We start from the raw sequence: 6,753 nt of genomic DNA, 5'->3' as shown, positions 1-6,753 counted from the left end.
CATAATTAGTAATTTTGGGAAAATAGTGTATACAGACTATGTTATTTCTAAACATCCTTTTCTTTCTTGCTTTCTCTTTCTCTTGCCAATCAAAAAATACTTTAACAACAACAGCAGATTTTATCTATACAGAGCTTTACAGTTTTCAGAACATTTTCACATGTATTATTTCCATTTCATCTTAAACACAACTCTATCAAGTGTGTATATAAGTAGACATGATCACTCCTATGGTTTGTGTATGGGAAGACAAAGCTTCAGAACCATGAAGGTTCAGGTGTCATTTGCCTAAAGATAAACATCTCCTATACCTCATCACAGGAAATTACAGGGCTTCCTCCCGGGGTATCTACATTTGCTAAAAATTTTGAGAATAACATAACACTTTAATATTAAAATAAATTCCATATAGAATTCACATTTTTTGGAGAAAAATACATCAATATGATACTTAAGGAAAGATGTAAGTTTGACTAACTTTAGAATGAGATGGACCACGCTAGGCTGCTGCCTCAGGCCACTGGAGATACCACCAACACTTCTCTACCCTTAGATCTGTGCAAAGGAAAACATTTAAGAAATACAACTAGGAAAAAAAAAAAAGAAATACAGATGAGAATACAGACATGAAGCAGAGGTGAGCTGTCCCACTGATATCTGCCCAAATTCACAAATCACTGAATCAAGAGCAAGTAAAATGGATATTGTTTGATGCTACAAACATTAGGGTAATTTGTTGCACAGCAGTAGATAACTGATATAATCCCCTTTGTATATTTTCATTCATGATATTATTTGTGTCTCTTTTTTGGATCCATCTTACTAACATTTTATCTATTTTGATTTTTTTTAAAGATTTTATCTATTTTTTTTTGACAGACAGAGATCACAAGTAGGCAGAGAGGCATGCAGAGAGAGAGGGTGAAGCAGGCTCCCTGAGCAGGGAGCCCGACTCGGGGCTCGATGTGGGGCTCGATCCCAGGACCCTGGGATCATGACCTAAGCTGAAGGCAGGGGCTTTAACCCACTGAGCCACCCAGGCACCCCCCTCATAAGTTCTTTTTAAAGCAAGAGTTTTTTAACAGGAATTTCTTTTTTTTAATTTATTCATTTATTAAAGATTTTTTTGTCTATTTAACAGGAATTTCTTAATTTATCATTTTGGTCTTAATATCTAACTTCATTGGAATCTATTCATTGAAGTTTATTGACATTTCTTCATGGTCTGCCATGTGATCATTTGTAGCTTTTCCACGTGTGCTTGAGAAAGATGGATTCTCTTATTGGTCCTTGTTCTTCTGGTCAAGTTTGTGAATTGTTTTGATCAGACCCTTCATATATCCTTGCTAATATTCTGTATGTTTGGCCTATCAGTAATGACAGAGGTGTGCTGAATCACGGACAATCAAGTGGACTTACAGGTTTTTTTCTGTAGTTCTATACATTTTTGCTTCATCCATTCTGAGTCTATTTTATCAGATGTATACATGTTTCAAATTACTCTACCTTAATGAATAGAAACTTTCATCATGACACTGTGACTCTCTTCATCCCTAACAATGTATCAGCTTTCTTTTTCGCTAGTATTTGCCTGCCATAATTTATACCGTCCCTTTATTTTTCACTTCATGTCTGTTCTGTGCTTTGGGCATATGTCTTATAAATAGCACATACCTGGATTTTTAAAATCCAATATATCTTCTGATTAGAGATTTATTCCACTTACACTTCCTGTACTTGTTGATATATTTATAAAATTTTCTATCACCTTAATCTGTAATTTCAGTTTCTCCCACATTTTCTATTCCCTACTTTTAAAAAAGTACTATATGTAAAAGCCCCCTATCAGATGAGAATTTGAGTACACCCTCTTATCCCTTGCTTTCTCTTTACTCTCACCTTCCTTATCTTGATATTATCTAGAGACTTTCTTTCTAGGTTATTGTGAATGTATGTTCTCTTTCTTCTGGTCTTAGCAGTTTTTAAACAACAACAAACATTACTAATGTGTTTGTTCATTTTCAAAAATCTTTTTTTTTTTTAATTTATTTATTTGAGAGAGAGAGCGCACAAGCAGGGGGAGTGGCAGGCAGAGGAGAGGGAGAAGCAGACTCCCCGCTGAGCAGGGAGCCGGATGTGGGACTTGATCCCAGACTCTGAGATCATGACCTGAGCTGAAGGCAGACACTTAATCGACTGAGCCACTCAGGCGTCCCCAAACACCTATTTTTATATTCCTCTCTATATCTCCTGGAGCTCTCAGCTGCTGCTATATAGGAACAGGCACAGTTGTCCCAAGAGAATGGTAGCAGAGACGTGAAAGCCAAATTTTTACAATTTCCTATTTTACTCTCCACTGCCTCCTGCCCCAAGCCATATCCATCTTCCCATAAACACCAGTTCAGAACATCCACATTGCCCCCAGAATTTCCTCTTTCCTTGGTATTTGGGTGTTTACTAGGTAACTTGGCATTTTCCCCCTCTGTAGCTCCTCTAAGGTTGATCTTGGAAGAAGGAGGCGGCAATTTTACTTGGTCAGCATCGTGGTAGGAAACAGAACTGCAATTAATTATTTTAGTTAATTACTAATTATTTAACGTTAATCTTCCCAACGTTCCTAAGAGGTAGATAAGGACATGGAGAGCCGGGGAACTTTCCCAATGTGAAGCTGCAATTTTAAAAATATATATATTTATTTATCTGAGAAGGAAAGAGAGTGCCTGCGCAAGCCAGTAGGGGTGGGGTGGGGGAGGGGCAGAGGTAGAAGGAGAGAGAATCTTTGGCAGCCTCCACGCTGAGCCCGGAGTCTGATGCAGGGCTTGATCTCAAGACCCTGAGATCACAACCTGATATGAAACCAGGAGTCAGAGGCTTAACTGACTGCACCACCAAGGTGCCCCTAAAGGTGCAATTTTAAACTGCATCTATTTGACTCCAAAGCCCGTGTGCTTTTTCATTCTCAAATTAACACTGAAACAAGCCGTATTTTCAGCTAGGAAGATAAAAATACCTTGGTTTGAGTCGTGGATCTGCCACTTAAATAGCTGTGGGATCTAACACAAGTCATTAGTCCTCAAAGTCCTTTCCATCAATAAAACATTATTTCTTACTTACACTCTCTGCCTGTGTTTCAGTAATTCCTAGTGAAGCTTTAGTTCATTCCACTATGGTTTCTGCCACCATTATTCAATTGAGATTATTCTCACCAAAGTTGCCAATCTCATCCTTGTTGCTAAATGGATTGAACATGCAATGTTGTGTCCTTCCCATATACCATGCTTTGTTTTATATATATATATATATTTTTTTAAAGATTTTATTTATTTATTTGACAGAGATCACAAGTAGGCAGAGAGGCAGGCAGAGAGAGAGGGGGAAGCAGGCTCCCCGCTAAGCAGAGAGCCCGGTGTGGGGCTCGATCCCAGCACCCTGGGATCATGACCTGAGCTGAAGGCAAAGGCTTTAACCCACTGAGCCACCCAAGTGCCCCTGTTTTATATTTCTTAATACACTAAAGTACTACAGTTTTAGTTAACTAAGAAAAACCACCTGAATGCCCATACTTACAGATTTCATTTATATGTAGTGCTGGACCTGTGAGATCAGTGAGAAAAGATTAGAGATACCACACACAAATTAATTTGAGATGGATCACAGCCCTAAATATAAGAGCTCAAACTACTAAATTTCTAGAAGAAAACAGGAGAATAACTTCATGACCTTGTGGTAGGCAAGTATTTCTTAAATAAAAAAAGCACTAAGATAAAAGAAAACATTGATAAATTAGACCCATCAAACTGAAAACATTTTATCTACTAATGATGCTATGAATAAAATGAAAAGGCAACTAACAGAATTGGTTTTCCAAGTTTTCTGTTCTTAGAGTGGGAGGTTACAGATAAGCAAAGGGAGAAAACTAGAATGATCTATGTGGTAGTGGATTACAATTGGAGACATCAGCATGAATTCATGATTAATTTAACATAGATACAGGTGCTTATGTATAGAAATATTTATAGATACAAATATGCATACCTTAGAATAGAAACAGGTATATTTCTTCTTTCTGTCACCTGAGAGACTATCCAGTAGAAAGAAGCTCATCTCATATCCAGAACTTGGTTTCTAGTACCATTCTCCAATAAGAGGAACCAAGGCTCCTTAGAGAAATGACTGGACCTAGTAGTGGGGCTTTGAAAATGCAAGGTATGCTCACAGCATCCTGCAGAGTCAGAAAGTAAGGAATTACTAAAATAAATAAAAACTAATTAAAAACAACCAAAAAAAGTCCTTCAATCATGAAGATATATTAAAGTGACAGAAGAACAAACTGAAAAAGCTACCAATGGCCAAAGTTAGAAAAATTTGAGCAAAAAAATAAAGTAGTGTTAGAGTATGACCCAAAGTATAAAATAATATCCATGGGGTGCCAGGGTGGCACAGTCAGTTAAGCATTTGACTCTTGGTTTCAATTTGGGTCATGATCTCAGGGTCGTGATCAAGCCCTGTGTAGGGCTCTGTGCTGGGTATGGAGCCAGCTAAAGACTCACTCTCTCTTCCTCTGCCCCTCCCACTATGCTCTCTCTCTCTAAAATAAATAAATCTTTGAAATAAATATCCATGGGTCCTGATAGAAGTGATTAAATAAATAAGAGAAGAGACAAATCTCCCATGCAAACCATTCCAAATAGCTTATGTTTAAAATGTTTGTCCTTCAGAAGATGGGACATAACCTCCTATTCCTTAAGAGTAGGCTGTCCATAGTTATTTCCTTCCAAAGGGAACAGTCTGGAAAGGGAGAAAATTAGTAATCTTTCAGTAGAGAATTCTGACAAACAGTACCTCAAAAAAAGTGGTCAAGCTTAACATTAACAGTGATAAGTCATGTTGATATTACATACTCGATGTGATATAATAGGGATGATGCTTCACCTCTATGGTCTTCCTTCCAAAAACCCATAACCCCAGATTAATCATGGGGGAAACATTAGACATATTCCAACTGAGGGGCATTCTACAAAATATCTGATTAGTACTCCTCAAAATTGTCAAGTTTACCAAAAACAAGGAAAGTTCTTAGAAACTGTAATGGGAAAATGGATGTGGGACTTATAGGAACTCTATCATTTTTATAATTTTTCTGTTAATCTGAAATCATCCTAAAAGTTTATTATTTAAAAAAAAAGTCAACCAACATCCTGGAAGAATATATTCAAAATACATATATATATGACAAAGGATTTGCACTCAGAAGAGATGGAACTACTACAAATGAATACTTTAAAGACAACCAAATTTAAAAAGATAACCCCCAATTTTAAAAACAGGCCAAAGAACTGAAGAAATATTTCACAAGTTATAAAAATAGTTAATAAGTACATGAAAAGATGGTCACCATCATTAGACATTGGGGAACTACAAAATCAAAACTCAATACCATTTCACACCTACAAGAGGTATTTCAGGATTTCTTTTCCTTTAGTGCCCATGGCTCTTGGTCATGCTGCTTTGAGGAATGAAGAGGTAGATCAACAGAGAAGTGGGCCGCAAAGCAAAGTTTATTGAGTTATAGTACACAGCTCCCCAAGAGGGGGGCACCTGGGTGGCTCAGTGGGTTAAGCCTCTGCCTTCGTCTCAGGCCATGGTCTCGGGGTCCTGAGATAGAGCCCACAATGGGCTCTCTCCTCAGCAGGGAGCCTGCTTCTCCCTCTCTCCCTGCCTGACTTTCTGCCTACTTGTGATCTCTCTCTCCGTCCAATATATAAATAAAATATAAAACAAAACAAAAACAAAAACAAAAAAGCTCCCTAAGAGGGAGGGGACCCAAAAGGGTTGCCACTGGAGTTTCGAAGTCTAGATGTTTTTATGAGAATGTTGGGAGGCTGTTTAAATATGATTAACTCTCCATGCTCCTGTCACCCAATCCTTTTTTAAGGGTAGTTTCCTCTTGGTGGTGAAGGGGGTGGGGGAACATTGTCCCTGCCTCCCTTTCTTACACCATCCTCCATTAGAGGAGTTAAAATTAGAGTGATGATTCCAAATGTTAGCAAGCATATCCAACAACTGGGGTTCTTATATATCACAAGTGGGAAGGTAAAATGGTCCGACCATTTTGGAAAACTTCTTGTCAATTTCTTATAAAATTAAGCTTACCTACAATGACCCAGAAATTCCACACCTATATTTCCCCAAGAGAAATAAAACATGCCCACAAAAAGACTTGTACAAAAATGTGTATAACAACTTCATTAATAATAACCAAAAACTGGAACGATCTAACTGTCCATCGGTAGGTGAATGGGTAAGCAAAGTACAGTTGATCCTTAAACTACAGGGGGTTAGGGGTACCAACCCCCTCACAGCAGAAAATCAAAGTATAACTTTTGATTCTCCCAGAACTTTACTAATTGATAGGAACTTACCAATAACATAAACAGTTCATTAATATATTTTGTATAGGTATTATACACTGTATCCTTACAAGAAAGTAAGCTAGAGAAAATGTTAGAAAATTATAAGGAAGAGATAATACATTTACAGTACTGCATTTATATTTTTAAAAAAACAACAAACAAATGGACCCATGCAGTTCAAACCCATATTGTTAAAGGGTCAATTATATACAATGAAATTCTTTTTGATAATCAAAACAACTAAATGTTGATTCACTCACAATAGGGATGAATCTCGAAAACGAGAGAGAGAAGGAGGATGTGAAAGAAAACCTACCACCTTTATTTTTATGATAGACAT

This window comes from Enhydra lutris, unplaced genomic scaffold (genome assembly GCF_002288905.1).
Source record: "Enhydra lutris kenyoni isolate GAN:26980312 unplaced genomic scaffold, ASM228890v2 scaffoldscaffold4, whole genome shotgun sequence".
In the NCBI taxonomy this organism is placed as follows: domain Eukaryota; kingdom Metazoa; phylum Chordata; class Mammalia; order Carnivora; family Mustelidae; genus Enhydra; species Enhydra lutris.
The sequence above is the reverse complement of the archived record's forward strand: the minus strand, read 5'-3'. Positions refer to the sequence as shown.